General features: G+C 37.2%; 1 protein-coding gene across 3 annotated transcripts in view; it reads left to right on the top strand.

Moving 5' to 3' along the window:
- Window positions 1-22,999, top strand: part of SYT1 (synaptotagmin 1) — a 509,637-nt gene that overhangs the window by 295,498 nt on the left and 191,140 nt on the right. The window lies entirely within an intron of this gene.

Raw genomic sequence — 22,999 nt, 5'->3', positions numbered from 1 at the left:
TTCAAATTATCACAGATGTATTCAACACTTTAGCATAACTAAAAAATGTAAACAATTTTAAATATTTATATAGTAACTGACATTTATCAAGTGCTAATCATGTGCAAAATATTAAGCCCTTCGTTTATAAATAAATCTCATTTAATCCTTTCAATAACAGTATAGAAGATAGTTATCCTCAGTTGACCCATGAGAAAATTAAAGCTTAGGTAATCACAGTCATACAAGTAAAGAAGTTCTGGAAGGCAGTTTTTTCCCCAAAAGTCCACTCTTTTCATCACTGAGCCATACTGCCTACCATTCTAGAGTTGTCTGCCTTTAGTCTGAATGACTAATACATAATTAAATGCAACACTGGATCCTAATAAAAATTGACTTTTCCATCTCTCAAAACATTTTTAAAATCCATGTCTGGTTTATGTTAATTATATCCCAAACTTGTTAGGGATATTTGGGTCATGATAAAAATATATATTTTGAGCATGCAAACACATAAATTTAGAGTGCTTTCAAACCACAACTTGTTATTCACTCTTCTCCTTTCAAAATTAGGTATAAAGGATCAAGTTTTTGGGGAAGCTCAGAGACCTGTTTAGATTTAGCCTTAAAATCAACTAAAACTGATAAAATTAGTGTTGAAAGGCTTTTAAGAGCCCAAGAGAAGAAACTACTTGAAAACATACACACACACACACACACACACACACACACACCTTCATTCCAAATATGAGAAGCCAGTGTTTTGAGTCCATTGTTTTCCACAGATGGTGGAAATTATGACCTTTGAAAATGATGTATTTCAATCCCCAGGTTCTCATGTGCAATACTCCACCACCCTAGGAGAAGACATCTGTACTTCATTCTCCAGATTCTCTTCTTTCAGAGAAATGACTTTCAGCTATTATAGACTATATGCCCTTCATCTGGGAAGCAATTTATATTAATTCACTGTCATCATTCATTAATATCATGGATTGATGGACTTAAAAAGCCTAGCTTTTCCTTAGTTCTGTTTGCAAGGCTAGTTTTTACAGCAGTTGGTCATTTTATACTAAGTTGCTCCTCTTTTCAGGACTTGGTATCCCACATCATTCTTTTGATAGAGTAATCTATTACATGTTTCTATCTACAAAGATGTGTCTATGCCCTTTATAATGAGAGTAGGTACTTACAAAAGCAAAAAGGTTCATGTTCCTTATACTAATTATGCACAGAAAGTTCTAACTTTTGTTTACCAATGAGATAATTAGAATGTAAGTCTTGGAGAAAAAGCATCAAGAGCTTAGTTGCCTATATAACACATATATTATTGGCTCCTAATTTGCACTGAATATATGTAAATTGCCCCATTTCTCAGATATTCTATTATTTGCTCACTCTTGCACCTTTATTTTGCTAAATTCAAGTTAATCACAGTACCTGTCAACATAAAACACTATTCCTGTACCAAAAGCCAATCATCAAAGCAAGGAATGACTTGATGATGGAGAGATAGGCATGAATATATATTAGACATAGATATTCCTGGTCTCTAAGTCTACATGCATAATAGATTTTTCTCTTGTTAAATTTCACTTATCAAGAACATCTGTGAAATAATCTATTATGCTATTCAAAGGCATGCACATAAAATGTTCTTCTGAAGTGGTAGATTTTAGTACACAAAATGCCTTGGGACTAAAGAAGAGAGACTTCTGGTAATGATTTCTACTAAGAGAAATATTTGTAATTACAGTATGACATCCTATATTTTAATTTCTGTGCACTTAACATTTTCTCTTTTCTTCTATCTCTTAATAACCTTATATACATGAGGATATGTGGGTTTCATTATACCAAGATGACTAGTAGAGATATTTGTTGAGATTTTAAGGAGAAATTTAGGATATTTTCCAGGCTTCAGTAATAAGTAATAGTGATTTCTTCCTTGCTGTCAACAAACTTGTGCTGGGCATTGCTATGACCCAGAAACCTCACATGAACGTAGGATCTCTTCAACTGAGCCTCACAGCACCTGCGAGGGACATGTTGATTCAATATAGAAGAAGGGACATACACCTGAATGACCACAACTTAGGAGATAAGATGCTGGCTGCCATTAGCAAGGTACAAGATATAACAATACCTGTGCAGAAGAAAAAGTTTCCTTCTACTTGAAGAAATTTTAGAAAACTCCTTTAAAAGGTAACACTAAGGTCAATCTGAGGGGGAAATGGTATCCCTAATTTCATTCAAAATCCTATGACTTCCTCTTTCCTTTTATTGTGTATCATAGCATTATTCTTGTGTTAAGGGAGATACCTTGACAAAATATGAAATGAAGGTGAGTGTGCAAGGAAGAAGGGAAATGATAGCAGGCCAGAGAAGATCTGAAGTGCCTAGCAAGGGCTATGAGTGAAAAGGAAGGGGAGAGTGTGTTTCCATGAAGGAGAGATTGTGAAAGATGAAAAGAACCAAGATCTTATTCCCAATGAGTCAGCAGTGAAAGAGTGGGGGCGTAGGGAAGTCGCTGTTCCCTGCTGCCTTCACAGAGGCACCAGCTGACGCGAGTTCATTTGGTGCCTGAGCTGACCAACCAGCATAGGAGGAGGCTGTCCTCTGACCTCCAAGGCTCAGCTGCTCCTTGCTCAAGAAGTGTCTGTGAGGATTGAAGTAAGATATGCTGCATTTGTTGATGTTCTACAAGGGTATAATGCGAATACCTAGTATGTGAAGAAATGGGATGCCGAGGAGGGAAGGCACCTGTTTTGATGGTGGCAAAGATGACCTTCCCTCCACCACACCCCCCAGCCAAGTTGAATGATCTTGCTTCTAGGCAAAGTATTTTGTGAAATCATTCCAGCTTGCTCATAGGCCAGCTTTGCTGACTGTCCCTCAGCATTCCTGGAAGGGCAAAGTTGACTGTTCTGATCACTACCCAGGGTGTAATAATCGATCAGTGTGAATGCATTCCCCATATACCATTTATTCAAATATTAAGACACACTGGACTCTGATACCGTAAGTCAGCACTTTTTCTCCTTCTTTCCCTTCCAGTAAGTTGATATCGCTGTCTATGCTTCTCAGAAATGGATTCTTATGTAGAACCAGGTGATTCCTTTCAAAACTGTGACCTATCAAACTGGAAAATCACATCTGAACTAAGGGTCTATTCAAGGTACCCTACATTCCATTCTACATACTGCCATAGTTTGTATGCTACCCTAAGGGCCCCCAAACAGTTTCTTAATATACTGAAAGGGTTTCTATAACTTTCTAAAAAACTTCAGGAAAAAAGGCATAGATAATGAAATCAATACAAGAAATTATTTTTAAACATTCCTTTCAATGATGCCAATACCAGACTCAGGTAGTTTAAAACCTAGTATAAGAAAAATGTGTCTGAACAGTAAATATTCTATCAGGCGGTAGGTCTTAAGAGGCATATAGTACTAGGAAAATTAATAAATTCTGACTGGTCTGGTCCAGAGAAGAAAGCAAGAGTTGACTTTGTCCTTGAAACATTAGAAATATTAGCAGAATCAAGAATTAAGTGGGTGCAGAGTTTGGGTGGAAATTGCTGGAACTGGGGGGAAATTTGACTCCTTGAAATGCAGCCAATTACTTAATAGAGTGTAAATTCATGGTTCTTACCAAGAACTTATTTTAAATTCTCTTTAAAGTACCTTAAATAATTTATTTTGAATTATTTATTTCCACATTTTCATATTTTACTCATAAGATATATCAAGACATCATATCCCAAAATTTCTGATTTTGTGTAATAAATAAAAAATGAGTAAAGGTAACTTTACATCTTTTTTCATTTCTTCATCAAATTTCAGAATATTTTTTTCACTTTAGATCCCTTTTCTTTTTGTTCTACTTTCCCCATTTAAATACTTTGGTATTTTTAAATCCTAATGTGTTCTGATAAATAATGACTACAGATCATATTGGAACTATCAAAGTCCCAGGTTAGTTTAAACACTGGAATTTAGGTAAAAAATGTAATCGGCTTTAAAAATTCTTATGGTAATAATCTAAGTTCTATTGAACCCTATACTTTAAGTCCCTGTAAGCATTGAAATTCCTTAAATTCATTCAGAAGAAAAGTGTTTAATGCAGGGTGAGCATGGGAAACAAAAAACAACTATAGTTTAAATAACCTTTCAAAATAAGTCTACCATAAAATTCAGTAGGCTGATTTTTCCCTGTCTCTCAGTAAATTTAGGACAACATTGAAAGAAATCACTGTCCTTAGTCTGAGGTAGATGAAATAATCACCTTGAGTTAGCAGCCATGTTGTATGAAAAAGTTGAATGTTTTCGTTTCCTGAGTATGGTTGATGTTGCCTACATTTAACACAAATCCACTGCAGTGGTTTGCAAAGATAAACATGCATGGGAATCACCTGAAGGGCCTGTTGCACTAGGCTGCCAAAGCCCTCCGTAGGTCTGGAGTGGGCTTGAGAATTTGCATTTCAAATGAGTTACCTGCAGTGCTGATGGACCTGGTCCAGGGACCCACCTGAAAATGAATGCATGTGGACACATACACACAATAAATATCTGCTTGGTAAAGTTAATTCTTAGTTATGAAGACTGTTTCTTTAAGATAACTGTGTGGGGGTGCATCATTCAACCAACTACATTCTTTAATCTCTCAGCCCCTTTCTTAGTTATTCAATAGTGTGTATAACCACGTCTGCCCTATAGAGCTGTTTTAATGTGCAAAGCTGGCAAAATCAATTCTGAGCTGATGGGAATGCCTGGAATACTGAGGTCAAATCGCTGATAGAATCCTGCTTGTGTGGATTGAATGCCAGGGAGAGAGGTATAAAATTGGCATTTCAATAACCTACTTTGTTAAACTTTAATAACACAAATTCTATAAACCTGGGAGCCTTGAGTAAAACACAGATGAGTGCGGAAATCCCTATTGTTAATTAAGTCCATTTTGCACATTTATTGCTATCCCTTTTAATTTGGAAGGGCAAGTCACTGTGTAATGAAATCTATTCTCTACTTGAGAGGTCTTTGATTTTGCCTTTTCCACATGTTGTATTAGCTGTAGATGCGTGATGTGACTTCAGGAACAACTTGCTCTACCTGTAAATATGAAAACATTTGAAAAGGTGTTTGTGCCTGTCATTCCTTTCTTAGCTTTCTAATTTTTTCCTATACTTGTCTATAATCTGTTTTCAGAGTCCAAAAATTTTTAAGTTACTTTCTTCACTTCATCAAAATGAAAATCAATCTATATTTAACTATTTGTTTAAAAAATAAATGCTGTATTTTGCTGTGTTAAGTACAGTATTCGGTCTCTCAAATGTTCAGTTTAATTCAAAGCTTTCTCTTGTACAATCACGTACCTAAAATACAGAAAGACAATTCTGAAATAAGAGAATCCAATACATACAAACTTTGTTGGGGAGTGTGAGAATATAGAGGTTCAGAGATGTGAGGATGACTTGACAGGCAAGAAGATGATCACATGGCCATCATCGGGCTTTGGGACGAATTGGCGTGTGTCACGGGGGCGGGGGGATTCCCAAAGTGGGATATGGAAACACAAAGTAAAGATTTTGGTAGGACAGATTAAAGCATGCCAAATTTACAGTTTCATCACATGATCCACCTTCTTATGTAGTCAGCTTGGTAGGAATAGGGTAGAAAATATACAAATATAAATACGAAAATCAAAGATATAAAAATCAAGTCACTGACTTTTTTCCCTTTCAAAAGATTATGTAATGTTATAGAAGACAAGGTTAAAACTACATATCTCAGTTGTTCAACTGCTACAGCTATGGACTTCTTATAGAAAACTTGCCTCCAGTGGCATGAATAATTTAAAATTGCTTGTTTATATTTGAAGGCTATAAATTCTATTCATTCATTCATGCATTCAACAAATATTATTAAGCAAGTTCTGTCCGCCAAGAGTTAAACAGAAGAAATACCACTGTGAACACATGTCCCTTGCTCAGTCTGGTGGCTATTGCACACCAAGAAACAACTCATGATAATAAGGTGTGTTGCCTATGGAAACAGAAGTACGTGGCTGGCGTGGCACTGTGAATGTACCAAGGTATGATACATCAATGTGTCCTAATGTCTGGGTGCTCCTGCCAAACTTAAGAAACCCTAATTTAGAATTTAAATTATATGTGGAGGGAAAAAAATCAGTCTAACCTATATATCTTTTCTTTTAAAAACTGCAGAGAAGAAATGTGTCCCTTATCCTTTGAGGAAGCTATTTTCCCTTTAACAGAAGGGCATGGAGGAAGCTTCAGATTAGAACTAATCCTTCTGTGATAATGGTTTCCCTCTTGTTGCTGTGTACAGCCAGGATCACGTGCATTGTACACACAACAGGAGGTAAGGGAGTCTATCAATTACGGGAACAATTAGTTCCAGTTTCTATAATTTACTTGACATTGTAGATGAAATTGCCTGAAAATATTAAGAACATCAAAGATCAGTGATGAAACCTAAAGAAATGAATTTATATTCAAATTTTAGAGGCAGATGCTTCGTTGACACTACTCTTCTGCGGATAGCTGACGTTAATGCAATAACAATTAGGGTTTGGCAGCAATTAATAAACAGACTGTCAAAACCAGTCAAGTTGTATTCATGGTTTGAGAAGGCTCCTGATTTTAGCTTTGACATGATACAGCTAAAGTGTTCCTGAAAAGCTCAACATTATTAATTAATTTAGAGGATGCAATTCTGTGACTCCCCTTTTGTGGGTAAGCTGGTAATTTTTGGAACCAAACACATTCAGTTGCAACCTGGTGACTTCTTTGAGGTCCATATTTAATTGACATTTATATTTAGAAAAATGCAGCAAATAGGAAATTCGAAGATTTATGAGATTGATGAACCTACAATCAAGATAATATGACACAACTTGAAGTAATTTAGGTCACATAAGATTCTGCATTCAATTTTTGTTGCAATATCACAGTGTAAAACTCAGGACAGGACTAGAAACCAGGGTGGACCAAGGATGACGGTAGGTCTTAGTGAACTCCTGTCACAGGCATAATAATCTGGAACTCAGCCTGGCAAGAGACTATTCCCTCTGGTCCAGGGAATAGGAAAGCAGGCAGAAAGAGAGGGAAAAAAATAGTCAAGAACATTTCATTTAAATCAGTAAAAACAGCAAAATGTTCAAGAAACAATACAAATTCCATTTCCTTTAAAGCAAGTGATAATGAGAAGCATAAAGCCATAATTTTACCGTTTTAAAGATAAGTTTATCCTTACTTCATAATGATCAATGATACCTCAACCCAGATATCTGAATATATCTGGTAGCCAAATATCTGCATATAAATTGATTTTATGCAATACATAGAAAACAAGTCTTCATTGATATAAATGGTTTCTTTATTTGTAGAATTACACTAAAAATTATTTTGATGCAGCATGATCCCTTTCTGGACGATACTACAATTTCATGCCCCAGTCAAGTTGAACATTAATTTTATATGAATTTTTTGTCTTAGGTCGTAGCCATTTCCAACCAAATGTGTATGGTTGGCAGTGTTAGGAGAATACAGATGTAAATAAAAGCCTCGAGAAACAAGATATAAGTGTGAAAGATGACAGAATGATCATGTGGGAAGAAATTACTGCAGCTTTTCTCCTTTTCATTCCTATTCATAAAGAAAATACTTAAATGTAAGGACCAGTCATTTTCTTTCAATCTGGTTGATAACAGCAGAAGGCGCAGGGCTAGATTATATATGCCACACAGTAAATGCCCAGACGTTGTGGAGACAGGGCGTTCATGAAGGGGCGAGACTGCGTGAAGTTTTTGGAACTACGCACTTGTACACTGACATGCTAAAATCAACTGACATTCTGGTATCGATGTCCAGGCTTCCTTCACCGAGGAAGTGTTTGTAGTCTTTAACCAGCATGACCCAGAGAGATCCAATGGCTCCTGCCGTTGCTGTCCAAGTTCTTTTGGCCCCCTTCCATGCCACATCCTTCTTACCTCATCTGGAATGCAGTTTCCTCATTCAGAACCTTGTTCAGTCTCTGATGATGGGCTTTTACGAAGTGCCATCTTAATCAGCTGGATTTGTACAGAGACTTTTCTTCTAATACCCTCTGCAAAATGCTAGCTGGCTTCTTTACTTGTTATCATGAATAACAGCATGATTTTACACGCTCCCCTTTTTCAATACTGAATGCTCTCTATCCATTTTCTCTCTACCAGCTGCCTTCTCTCTCTTCACTTGTCAGCATTTTGTGATCAAAAAGATTCAGTAACAATGTGCCCAGTATTGTCTAGGCTTTATATTCACTCAGGATTTGATATAAGCCTCCGTTTTTTACCAATGAAAAGCCCGATAACCTCTCTAGATCTAAAAAATTCTCTCCAAAATTGAACTTGATCTAACATGCAAAACTCAGGAGTGCATCCCAAGCCTACTCATGACACCAGAGAAAAAGAAAGTATTGTGGGCAAATGCACCTGTGTTTACCTAAGTTTATATGTTTTCACTTCCTCCTGACAGAAAAATATAATATTCACTTATACAAATATTATAAGTACATATCCTGAACACTATGAAATTCCTACCATCTCATAGTAGGGGTGGAGACACTGCTATTACAAATACAAATATGAATAAGAATCTGTCTCAAAACTCAAGGAGCTCAGAGCTGGTGGGCAAATTGATGTAAAAGCAGTATAAGCAGATAATCGTGACATCTAGAATTGTAATAATAATGCATAGAGGTCCTCATTTTTCCCTTTTCTAATATAAAGGGGAGGAGACTTTTTACATGTTTAATAAAAGAGGGCATGACATGTTTTCATTAGAAGTACAGACAGGACTTCTGCTCCTGGGACTTATTAACCACAAGAGATTATTTCTGCTTCCTCGAAAAGCTCCTGAAATGGCAGAAAAGATATGAAAAGGGGGGTGAAAGACACAAAACTCTGGGCAATGTGGAAGTACCTTAACCAATCAGAAGTTCTGAGACATTTCCTGAGGACAGAAGGATTTTACAGGAACTGATAAAGACATCAGATCTGAGAAAACTGCAGCCCAGAAGTGCTTGAGGAGAATGTACTCGAGAGAGAGGAACCATTTTCCCCAGCTGGCCCTAGATACCCTAACAAATTGATCGAGAATTTCTGCCTGGAGAGTATTCATAATGGAGTAATTTATTAATGGTGAACGGCCTACTCACAGTCAGGCAATTGGCTTCAGCTACACAGAGGTACTGAGAGGTATCTGAGAATGCTCTGACGAAGGTGGGGAGGAGTCCAGGAAGGTTTAGGATCAAAAGAGAAGTAAAGCAGGGTACTCTGAATCTTGAAAGGATATGATGAAACTAAGGCCTCTGCCAGAAAGAAAACAGAGCCCACTCCCAGAGAGATGACTTCCTTGCCTTGGTAATCATGGTGACTCCCGGCCTGCCTGCTGCTACCCGCCTGGGCATCCAGAAGGGAGCCTAGCAGGGAGCCTGCTCAGCAATACCCTCTCACCAGGGGTACCCTTTTTCATGCTCCCCTTTTTCTATACTGAATGCTCTCTATTCATTTCCACAGTTCACAGTTCCATTCAGAGAAGAGACCATCTGGAGAAGGAGACTTAACCAATTTAGAACAAATCCATTCTAAGTCACTAATCAACATAAGATTCAAATACAGATACGTTTTTATATCATTTATAACTGCTCTACCTATGTATTGGCCCAGTCTACATAACTTCTGCATTTACTAAAGAGGATTTTTTTATAAGTCACATAAATAACCAATTACTGAACCATCAACCTATACCAACAGTGAAAAGACAAAAAATCGAGGAAATGTATTTTGGAACCAAAATGTGACCACATGGGTCAGCTAGTCATTGCGTGGCAGCAGTGTTGTTTCTGTTTCCGGCTCCTTCTGAGTCTCAGAACTTGCTCATTTTTAAAGCCACGGGACCTGTAGGAGCTTCACAGTTTTCAGGCTCCAGTTCTTACAACTATGGTGGAACTGCTAGTGCTGGGAAAGGGTGACTGCTGGGTGTGTTCTTCTGGAAGCTGGGGCTCCTTAATGGTTAACAGCCCCTGAGCCCCTGAGTGTCCTGCAAAGCCTTGCCAGAACCAAAGGGCTTCAGAAATTCTAGCCAATTTCACACAGAATCCTGAAAATTTCCTTGGGTAGAAGTTGCCATTTTATTTAAAAAATGATACATGTGGAAATATATTTAGACCCTATTCCCTAGAGAAAGATGAACAACCTCCATCGGGAAAGAGAAAAAAACTTGTTTCATTTCTGGGCCTAATTGATATTGCTATGGGTCCAGAGAGTAGTAAGGTAGAGAGGTAGACAGAAAAGCTGGACATATTCCAGGATCTGACCTGCAAAGTGATAGGCTCAGAAATTTGTTTTGAAAGTCATCTTTTGGTAAGACTCACTAACCAATTCACAAAGAACTAATGCATAAGCCAGAATGCCAGGATTTGTTTACTGCACACAGCATCTCTCACCTGTGCATTCTCTCCCAGTAGAGAAATCTACATGGCAAATAACTCTGTATTAACCCTCTCATTATCCGAGTAGGAGTTGTTCTTTGAATCCACCTCTGTAATAGGGATGTATTTGCTACAGGAACAAGATATTATTAACGTTGCTTTAAAACAATTATTATAAACTACTACTGAGTGCCTGCTATGTGCTTTCATTTCATGCATACCTAACTTCATAATGTGTAAGTTGTGTATTATTGTATATATTTTTAACAGATGAGGAAACACTGGCTCAGAATGCAAATAATGTGCTCTCGTTTTTAGAGCTAAGAAAAGACAGGAGTCAGAACTGAGATCCCTCTCAAGCTGGCCAGCCCAGAGCTCAGCTGAATTCAGCAAAGACTTCCTTTAACTGCATCCCTTAGCTTGTAGAAGTCTCCTCTCCTCTTGATGGGATCTAGCATTTGTTTTTTTAACACCTTGATTCCTAGTTTCATAATGAATTAGTTTCCTTTAGGTATGTTGTTATTTAACCTGCTTTAAACTTTTGAATAGACCTATATTTTGCCTACTCTTTCTTTCTAACTTGAAAAATCCTATTTTTAAGTTGCCATTGTAAAAAAGTCTCTCATATATTTCAGTTTGATTTTATAATTTTACTCCATTTATTTTAGTGGTGCTTTGCTAGCATTCCTGCCATTTCTTCCTTTCTCTCTTTCTTTCTTTCCTTTTTAAAGGCGCAAACTGTTGATGGAATCTTCGTTTTTTTTTTTACCCCCACTGATTTTTGTCTTTGATTGCAAAATCCCTTGAGTGGATTCTGTTAACAAAATCTCTAGTAAACAAGTTGAATTTTATCAAGTCATATCCCCTATTTTATTCTACATTTCACCATCTATAAGACAGGGTGACTTTTAGTTGATTGAATTCAACATTCATATTTTATTCATGCTATCAGTATACTTATATCTTAGCAGACGTGTTAGTTTATCTGTAATACAATATTCAGTGAATTTGTAATAGTGTGGCTGCCCTCACTCTGAAAGGTCTCCTTAGCCGGTTGGGTATCAAGATTCAGCTATTGATAGTATCTATTTTAGGAAAAAGCAGTTGCATATTAATGGCATGGAAGAAAAAAACATTTGGCTAAATATAAATTTATTTTCTCCGGACAAATGCACCACAGTTTACAACCAAACTGATGAAACAAACTTGAGGTTCTAATCATCAGTGATCTTGAGCTAAACAATAGGGAAAGTTGCACATCATCTCTGCATCTACTGATTTACTGTAAGGTAGAGAGGATTTCTAGTTAATGTAAAAAGTCATGATAATATGACAGTTTAGGATTAAAAGTCATCTAACACCCATCAAGAGGAAGTTGGGCACGCTCAGTACTTTAGGCCACTCTTCAACTTTAATATGCCACACTATCACATAATTGATCAATAAGTTTGGGAAAAAGTCTAAACACATGAGAGGCTTATAAAATGACTTTATTTCAATAAAATTACAGTGCCTGTAATTACTCAGTATAAATAAAAGGCAGTTTTGTCCGGCCAGCCAGCATGCCCACTCAAGATGTGGAGAGAGGGCTGCAACCCGCCTCTCCCTTCAGACTATCAGTGAACGCCTTCTTCGGAGGCATAAGACGCAAACGGTCACGTATTCGCCACTCTTACCATAGAGCTGTGCAGGTGGAGATGGCAGTATGTCTAACTTTTGGCAACAAAGTGAAAGTTTCTAAAAAGCCACGAGAATGATTTTTGTCCAAGTCACATTTTTCACAATGATGCTCAAGTGTGAAATAGTGACTCAGTGGTATTTTACAGGAAATCTGTTCTTAAGCACACTTCCTTAAAGCGGTGCTATGTAGGTTTGGCAAGAGGAAAGAAGTCACGAAAATTCTTCGTGGGTGTATCCCTAACTTTATCAATGCTTGACTTGTTCAGAGAGAGAAAAGAAACTGTTCCATGTTAAGAGACAACAGCAAAGAAGAAGAGCAAAAGAAAAGGAACCCACTACGACCATCTGGAGACTACGCCATGGAACAGACATAAAAGGGCATTTGCCTTCTCTCCTTTGACTCCCTGATTCACTTCTGAAGTGTTCCGAGTGAACGAAGGCAGTCATGCACTGTCCATACTGTCCACATGCTCATATGTTTTGCCTAATGATAGATGCATTGGAAAGTAGAGCATTCAATTTAAATATAATGTACAAACTCAGAACCTTACCTAAACCTTTCAAATCTTCTAAATTGGATGAAACCAACCATGAGGATAATTTTCTTTATCTAAGATCGACCCAGCTCAATTTGTATTTATCTAGCATCATAGGATACAGGGCAACAGGTGATTCACAGGAGGTGAGGGGATACACCTCCGTTCTTAACAGGAGAAATTGTGATGAGTGTCTCTGAGATATACTGATAATGGAAAACTAGAGGTCAAAGGCACACACAGGTAAAGGGTATTGACAAAAGCCAAGTTGGCACAGTATGAAGGAAAATCAGCCTATAGAACAAGTAAAAATTTTGTTGCTGTGAAAATCAAAGTGTAAAGTATTTGCATATGCTGACTTTTGGCTGAAGGCAACAGAAAATGAAACACAAAAATGGATTAAACCATAAAGAGAATGTATTATCTCCCGCTGCGACAAGTTCCATGGGCCGGGCTGCTGCAGCGGAACCAGCATCTCGCCGTCTCGGCGCCGGGGTGACCACCCGCCCTCGCGCCGCCCTCCCCGGCGCCGACTCTCCGCGAACCCCATGACCACAGCACACGCGGTGGGGGACATGCTATTCCATGTGTACATGTATTCTTAGGAGTCAGGAAATCTCTTCCAGACGTGACCCGAGACAGACCTCCTCTTATGTCACAACAGGCCCAAACTGGATCACACGCCCTCGCCTAAAGCAACCACTGGCAGAAAGAATGGGATTACCACGACTGCTGCACAGACTAGTAAGGGTAACCTGCGAGCAGGGCAGCAGACATGGTCTGAAAAAAAATAGGGCTTCTCTTAAATCAATAGGAATAAGTAGCTGTTAGGTGAGTAATCAAAAGGTGAATCTGCTTCTTATTTTGTAACTTGCGGATATTGCCCATTCATGTCTCATGTCCCCAGATTAATTCACTGGCACAAAATAATATAAATAGAATTTAGGGAGAAGAACAAGCCAAATCACTTTCTATACTGCACTTCTGATAGATGGCATATCAACTTAATCTTTAGGCCCGCTATCCTTAGATATTCAAAGTTCAGTGGCTTCCATGTAGTATACAGTCTTCCATAATCATTTCTACTACGGCAGGTATCACACTGGGTCTTAACCATCTGTATGAATACAGATGGTAAATGAACTGCTTGAAATCTATCCAAAGCGCCTAGTATCATGTCAAACACATTGTAGGCACACAATTTATTCACTCATGCAACACTTTTCTATTCATTTATTAGTGAGGCAGAATTCCACAGACCCCAGAGCTAGCCTGTTTCAACTAGAATCCTCGGTTCAGCGCTTACTGGCTGTGAAACCTTTGGCAAGTTTTCCCATCTATATTAGAGAGATAATAATATTGCCTGACTCATGGGGGTTATTGTTATTTTGTGAGCATTAAATGAGCTTATATGTTTAAAACTCTTATTAAGATGGCTGGCTAATAGTATGGGCTAATCAAGTGTTAACTATTTTTATTTATTAATACACTATTTCTAACTGCAGCCTGCAAAATTTTCCATCATTATTGACCACAATAGAAATTGTGTACAGATCAATTTTAAAGCTTTGCTTCACTGTGTGACAAAACAATGACAGTTTGAACACAGTTTTATAAAAGAGGGCTTTGAGTTGCAAGCTTAGATTTTCTCTCAAGTGCCTGCAGCTCAGAAACAGCAAGAGCTCAAAGTCGAGTTTCAGCAAAGCAATGGAGAATGGGAATTCCAAATTGTCTATCTGTAGCTTCTGTAGAAAACATTTTAGAACCAATTGGCGTGATCCAAGCTAAGCCAAATCTTTTCAGTAACTGCCAAAATCATCCTGTTTCACCCTACTCTACAGAACTTAGAGGTAGCTTCAGTTAATATTGTAGACAGTGAGTGTTGTCACTGAAAACTGTGTTAAATCGATCCATGCAAGTACAGCACAGAGAAGACAAATAATGGCTCTTACTATGGTGATAGACAGTGACTGCAATGGGGGTGGGGGGGCAGTGAGGACTTGACAATATGGGTGAATGTTCAAAGCACTGTGTTGTTTATGTGAAACCATCGTAAGATTGTATATCAATAATACTTTAATAAAAGAAATTGATCCATGCAAGATTTCAATTCCATCTCTAGGTTTTCATGTCTACCTCTTCTATCCAAAAAAAAAAGAAAATAAAAAAAGAAGACACTCTGGCCCTTACTGTACCATTTTTAAAACACTGCAAAATACACTTGAAATCTTTATAATGCATTTGAAAAGGCTATTTTGATATCTTTTCCTCACTGTGACCCTGCCACGCTTACTAAAATCTTCTGAGTCTCTATAAAGCCATGAAAGTTCTCCATTACCAAATTGTGTCTTTAATATAAATGACAACTTTTGAAACTACAATGATAAAATATTTCATTAACAGAAATATGGGTGCATAAAAATACTGTAAGAAAAACATTAAATTTGTAAATTTGTTATTAAATGCTTTTAGAAATAGCTCTAATATCCCAGTTTTCAAGATTTGTTTCCTTCGTGTAGGTGGGAAATTTCAGTTTTGCATAAGACTTCTTGTTTTCTGTACCATTATTACAGAAATTCAGTCCTTGGGTTTGAATTGAATAGGTTTGGGATGTTAATTTCCTTTTTTTAATCTCTATATTATAGGTCTGAGAGGGGAAAATAATGTAGCAATGAATGTAGTTTTCATTTGGCTCACAGATTCATTTTAGCTAGTTCTTCTGAAATTTATATTGACTAAAATTGCTAAGTATTATTGTGGTGATTTATCTGGGAGTCAGACACTCAGTTTGTTAAAAACTTTATAAAGTTTATTACTTTCTAATACATTATTTGTAAACAATGCTCACGTTTTCTCTTGATTCTCTAGGAAATCTGTTTTTCATGTGCTCTAAGAAACCATTAATTCCAAGATGCACTGTTAGCTTGTACACCACCAAGAAAAAAATTCTGCAATCAAACTTATGCAAAATGATTTCATTTTTAATTTTTACCTTGAAATTGCATTTTGTACTTGTGGAAAGACGATTCAGACTTATTTAGACAGATTTAATTTGTGTCACTCTTGTACATGCAAAACAAGAAAGTAAAAGCAAAATAAAGTGGTTAATAAATCCCCAAAATTTCTAAATCTGTTTGCAACTCAGAGTTGATGATGCCTGCCTTTGTTTACACGTGATTTTCCTTAGTGCTGTCCAGGGTAGTGGATAAAACATTGAGAGCTGTTGCCAAAATCTCTCAAGCTGCATGACTCTCATTCTACTAGTTTTAATTGTATAAGCTCACACAGAAAGCTCACAGGGAGGATTGAGAACCCTTCCTCAAATGGCCCTTAAATGATTTGGTGATTAGTGCATCAGTGGGAATAACAAGCAGGTTGAGTCTTCACAGGCCTGGCAGACCATGACAGTAAGTAGCCACAGATTATAAGGCAAATCCCCATTTTAGAGATTTAAAATGTGTATGGGGGTGGTGGGAAGACGACTTATGAAAAAAATATCCAGTTGAATGTTTTAATCATTCCCCTCTCAGTCTCCCTGGCCTTTTTCCCAGCCTACGCAGTGGAAGCTGCCTGTCCCTCTGCATCATCAATTCTTCACTCCTTCATGCACAGCTAGTTATGAATGCAGAGCTGACTTACTAACAGCATTTACCACTTCTGGCTATAAATTCAAATATTCCAGAAGCTTCCAAACCTAGAGAACCTAACGGAGGCTTTACTTCTCATTCCACTTTCCTGATTACAAGGTATACTCAGGTTACTGTCAACATCAGCATTTACAGATACCGCGTACTGTCACTAAGAGCTGGGGCCAAAGGAAGCAGGGGACCTGGAGGCACGGCAGTGCACAGGGTCACAGATCGAGCCCTGGGACCAGCTGTGTTGAAATCCTGGCTCCACCACTGATTACCTCAGCACCGATGAGCACGTGTCTCCGTGCCATGCCTCAGTTTCTTTAGGGGAATATTGCATAGCTGCAGTTCCTGAGGGAGAGCATCTCACTGTCCTCACTCACCTTTTCCTGCCAAATAGGGTCATTGGCCTCAGGCCGGCATCTAAGCAGCTGCCCTGAATCAGGCACACATCCCTCCCAAGTCCCCTGTGACTATGGTTGCAAGGGGGGATCGTGCAACCTGTGTGGACTCCTGCCCATCACTACAGCTGTGGACAGGACAATGCCACTGAAAAGGAGCTCTGAATGGGCAAGTGCTCAAGTCACAGCTGGAGTCCCTCTCCCACCCACTATCTCTAGAATCCAGAATCAAATCTGCCTTTCCTCAGAAAAAAAGAAAGTTAAAAAAATAGATATGGTATTTTTGAACAAGTCAGGCCAGCTGGGAAATAAACCTTAGTAGTAATGACACATTTTGCTATAGGACATTATTTTTTTTAACAATGAAAACTAAAATGAATGGGAAAATAGAAATTCTTATTGTAACCAGGATCCTTCTACCCTTAAGGAAGATGGATCTTGGGGAAATACTTTTGTCTTACAGAGACAAGGATCGAAGGAGATGAATGCTGGAGAATATGGAAAGCTAAACTGTGTAAGAAGCAAATGGGAAGTAATTCACATTTAAAATATGAAGTAAAAGTTCCTAACCCCTAGTTGGAGTAGCATGCCTTTCAAAAAGTTGTGTACACTAAACATGTAAAACATGTACAGCTTTTTGTATATCACAGCTTAATAAAGTGGCAAATAAATCATGAGTGTTCAGTGTCCCCTCTCTCCTCACTCTTCCAAAGGCACATTCAGTATCCACAACCTACATATCTTTTCAGGGCCTGTAATGTGCTGTTTGTTGGACTGGGGAGGCATGTTGGTTCTATTCTCAAAGCAAAGCTAAGGAGGCCCACGTGTATTCAATTTGCAAAGGCATTTATGAGGAATACTGCCTGAGAACCATACCCGTAAGCAAAACTCCCCCTGCACCTCCTGGAGAGGTTTGTGACTGCGTACATGGGCAGAATCTGTAGGTACTTAGATCTAGTGTGAGAAGGAGGAGAAAGGAGAAGGAAAGAAGAAAATAAAGGAAAAAGAATCTAGGAGACTGAAGTTTCTTGACTTTATGAAGCCTGGCTGCCCCGCTGTGCCTCCAGTTGCTCCGAAGTCTGAAAACAACCTTTCCTGCTCAGCCCTTTCACTGGCACTATCTCCATAAGTCAGGCTGCCAGCCACCATGACAGGGACCCAATGAACTCTGGCTTTCCTCTTACTTCCCTCAAGAGAAAGTATCTATTTATACTGGAGAGAAGATGCACCTCAAGCCTGACATTCAAACAGCCACAAACTTGGGGAAGATTTTGATCACGCTTACTGCCTACGGGTCCTTGGCTTTGTAAAGAATTTCAATGAAACTTCCAATAGAGCTTCTTTTTTTTTTTTTCCAAAATCTTCCAGAGTGAGTGTCATAGGTCATGTCCCCCTGGGAAGCTGCTCCGAGTCAAACGTAGTTTACCAAGGATGCTTTCCATGTAAGGGAGTGGAGGACACAGGTTCGGGCCAGGGAGCAGTGAGAGAAACAGTTACCGATTTTAGCAGAGCCCTTCAGAGATGAGGCGAAGGAGGCAGGGGGCCAGGCATCATCGGATGTGAGCTGCCTCTGGGAAGTGGGTTTCACCTTAGGCAACACAGTTAGATCCCTTTAGCCGCGGGAGATTCTGTAGGAGAGACTCCCAGCTGGGAGGGCCCTGCAGGCAGTATTACTTGAAACCCTGGGCCTCACGCTTAAGAGGAAGGGAGGGATGTACAGGGCAGCTTCTTATGGTTTCCACTTATACTACAAAAGGTCAAGGGAAATCCTGATAGAATAAGATCTCTACATTCTGCCCTCCACCTCAACAATTCAGTCTAACACAGTCCAGTGACATCTTCCATAATCTTTATGATAACTACCCCTCCAAGAGTTACTTTCAGTTTGGGACAGTTCTGCCCTAGAATACATTTATTTTTTAGTAAAAATAGTTTTTTCAGTATTTCTTTGAACTTCTGTTTGCTCTTTAATTTTGCATACTGTTGTTATAAAATACCATACTTAAATAGGGATGGAAATAGTGCTTTCTCCAGAAATCATTATGTTCATGCAGTATGGAAGCGTATCTCACTATATAATCTGAGAAATCTCCATCAATTTGTAGACCTAGAGACAGACATAATTAAAGTCCTACTAAGAAGAATAAATATAAGGGACAGAGAGATGTTGTCATGGCAACCAAAAAATCCTGATTTCCCTCATTCTGTACCACAAAAGTATTAACCTTTATGATACCTTAATATTTTTCTACATTGTATTTTAACCAGTGACCATTTTGCATATTATGTTTGCTAAATAGTTAAATCAGCCTTTTCTGAAATTTAGATTTTTGCATTTTGAAGTATTTCTTTTGAAAACATGGCATTAGGAAACTAAACTCTTTCTGCAAGATCTAGTTTTCTCAAGAGCAAAGCAGTTTTAAATGGTTTTTTCTTTGTGTGATTTAAAATAATTCAGGCTTATAATATATTGACAATGTAAACATATGAAAAAAAAAGTGAACATTTTACCCTAAGGTTAACATTTTAAAATGTATCTTTCCAACCTCTTATATATACAAAAGTTCCTTATTTAGAGAAATTAGACATACCTATATACCTTATATAATATTTCATAATTTGCCTTTTCATCTAACACTCTAATGTATTTCCAGGTTTATGAATATTTACCTTTAAGTTAATTTTAATAACATCAGTTTAGGGATTATCACAACTTAAGAAGTCTGTTAGATAGTTCCTGGTCTTCTAATATTATAAATAAGTTACTATATACATCTTTATATTATATTGTTTGTGCACCTTAGAATAATTCTTTATTGCAAATTTCTAGAAAAACAGAGTACTTCCACAGTTTTTGATATGTTCTGTTATGTTGGCCTCTGTAAATAGATGGTATTTCCCAATTCCCCAGTTCTTTGTACCCTCATTTTTATTTCTATATTTAACCAACTTTGCAAGTGAATATATATATTCTCTCATTGTTATTTTAACTTTCAGTTCTTTGGCTCTTTGTAAAATTAAACACTTTTGGTGGCTGGAAGGATTTGTATTTCTTTGAGATTTGCTTCTTCATATCCTTTGTATACTGAACTTTCTTCTACAAGGGAATTTATTTTTCTATTCAATAATATTTCTCCTGGTGTATTCTAGGATGCTGAATTTCACTTTAAGAAACTAACTGATTCCATTTCTAAAATTCAACAGACCTGTTTCCTATTAGTAAGATGACATGTTTTCCATTTACCTGTAAACCAATTCAAAAAAAAATCATAAATACCTTTCCAGTACTGACTTAATTGTTTAATAATACTTGAATACTATTAAAGTAGATTAGCAGAAAGAACCTTGGAGCAGCTAAATCTGTGTAGGACAAATCACTCAACCTCCCCACATCCCAGTTTCTCCTGTAAGATAAGACTGAGTTACTTCTCTGAGTTACTGAGAATATTCATGATATACTTAAATATCAATGACAGCAGTTGGGCACATAATAGATTAATAAATGGTATCTTAAATAATTATTAGCCCAATTTAGTTTTATTATATCTTGTCCCTTATTATAGTGATTTTCCAAATTGTAAGTCAATGAACTGTGAAACTAATGCAAACAATTTGGGGGTACAGCTAGAATTTTTCATCAAACAGAGTGAATATATCAGAGTGTTTCACCCACTGTAGGGAACTTCTGTTCAGTCTGTAACATAAGTGGAGAGTGTGTGTATGATGAAGCACAATGTAAAATGTACTTCTCACTATGGGTTATAGTCAAAAGCTCCTCCAGAAAGGACAGTCCTATTAGATACTTTCTCACAGTGTGAAGTAGCTTATGCTGTAGTGGCTAAGACATCTGGGTTCAAATCCCAACCCCACTTACCACTCCCGCATGACATTGAACCAAGTGTGCGGCCTCTGTGGACCTCAGCTTCCTCGCCGCCGAACTGGGCGATCGTCATGCGTATCTCCTGAGAGTGCTGTGAGAACTAGATGACTTCATACATCTAAGTCCTTTAGTAGGTCCTTGTTAACTGTTAGCTGACATTTTATCAAGACTTGAGTAGAATATAAGTTTTTTAAAATAAGGAAACATGCCCCATGCACCAATGTACATAAAAGAATATAAAGTCATCACATTAGTCAAGACTGAATAATTAGCTAGTTTTTCATCTACAAAATGATGCTTCTTGATAAGCTTCTCATTTCTACAAATATGAATTTAGGAGCCATACAACTATTTTTACAGTATCTCTTAAAATATGAAGGAATAAAAATAAAATACTAAGCAATCAATTAGTCTTTCTTTGTCAGCATATTAGATCTTTAATTGCCCATTACATCTTTGTGTTTTATGATTTTTAAAAATTTCACAGTGACATACACTAAGTAAAAGGAACATTGTCTATATATTTCTTATAATCTTTACATGATTTTCAAGAAGATGAGAAATGGTATAGATAATATCATTGGCTAGTAAGACCTAAAAGTTTAAAGTTTTTACATTTTCTGATGAAACATCTAAGTATACCTTATATTTGAAGAGGATTGTTTTTGGAAATTATAGAAATAGTCTTTGCTTCCTTAAAAAAATGAGTAAATTTCAAGTGCATTTTCTAAACTTTCTCTATTTAACAAAAGTCTTCTTTTTCTTATAGTCTTTTAGATCATTCAATTTATATGTGGAAATGTTTTATATTGCATAATAAATTGGGGTACTGTGAAAATATTTCGCAACCTGAGTGGCAAAGGACTCAACCATCTGTGTGCACAAAAGCTGGAAACAACTGTGTAGCCTCTCCCACTTTCTGAACATGAAAAAAATTGCGCCAAAACACTATTAGACAGTATGCCTTTAATTTAATGATGGCACTAGTATATTTAGGCATTTGTGTTTAAGACAATCATTTCCTTAAAATTCCACAGTAAGCCCATAATTCCTCAAAGGTCTTCAACTATCCTGTGGAGCTAAGTAATCATGCATATCATATGTGGTGATTTTCATAGCAGAGGAACAAATTCATTTTTCGAATACATACATACAAATATCTCATATGTATGTGTGTGTGTGTGTGTATGTGATTTTAGTCTTGCTGATTCATAAGAAAGATGAAAGCTGTGGTATCATCAGTATCAATAATTTCACCTACGTTGGGCAGCAATGTACTCCCAGTTTTTTCAGGAATACAAGCAGAACAGAATCGGAGATTCAGGAAAAGCTTCTATAAAGTAACCTGAAGTTGTAAAAAAGTTTAAATGTTTTTCACAGTGTGGAAAATCTGGGCTACCAAATGTAATAAGGGAAGCATGATGGATCAAGCGATTGATAGATCTGTCAATCAAGCGAGAGATGGAATTTACATGCCAGACACCGTACTAAGTTCTTTGCATAGGTTACCTGATTTCATACTCAAAAACCTTATGCGTTTGGAATGATAGTTCTCATTTTACAAATGAAGAAGCTGAAGAGTAGAGAAGATGTGAAACCATATTTTTCTGGTTCTATCTCTAGGATTATATTAGTAGCTATTAATGGAAAATAAGAAGTTTTAAGAAGAGAACCTGTTATACAATAACAATTGATTATCTGCGTGCATGTATTAGCCTCAACCGTCCTCTCCTTCCAGGAAATCGAAAAACCTCTGAATTTTGATGGCTTTATTAATAACCCCATACATCTGAAATTATTCTCTCAATTACACTTCCACTAAATACATATGTAAGGTGATTAACTCACAAAAGATTTTAATTATATAAAATTCCTTTATCTCTTTGCTGTTCTCCATTTCTTTGTAAATCAAAAGGGCTTTCTGGGCCCATCAATTTTCCTGCTGAGACTGTGAAGCTCCTTATGCCCAGGACTGTATGTACTTACCTATTTCTGCCCCAAATCATGTCCCCTCTCTCACCAACACAACCTGAAATCTTAAGTCACACAGTAAAATTGTTAAAATCCAGAATATGTTTAAATTGGAGAATCTGACCTCAGTTCTATCCATTTAGAACACCTTCCTTACATTTTAGAGAGCAGTTCACATGTACTAAGAAAAATCCAAGCAGGACAGACTTCAGTCTTTCACATTTCAGAAGGCAGATAAATTAAGAAGGCAAATAAAATGACCTGTCAAAATTCATTTAGTTCATAAAGGGAGCTAGAACTCATGATGTTTTCTCTATTCAAGACTAAGATTTTTTTAAGGATTAATTGTTTTTTAATATTTTGGAGATGAACAGTTAAAGTAATTTAGTAAGTTAAAAAAATAATTCAATATAATCAAACTAAA

Source organism: Manis javanica, chromosome 10, assembly GCF_040802235.1.
Source record: "Manis javanica isolate MJ-LG chromosome 10, MJ_LKY, whole genome shotgun sequence".
NCBI lineage: Eukaryota > Metazoa > Chordata > Mammalia > Pholidota > Manidae > Manis > Manis javanica.
The sequence above is the reverse complement of the archived record's forward strand: the minus strand, read 5'-3'. Positions and strand labels throughout refer to the sequence as shown.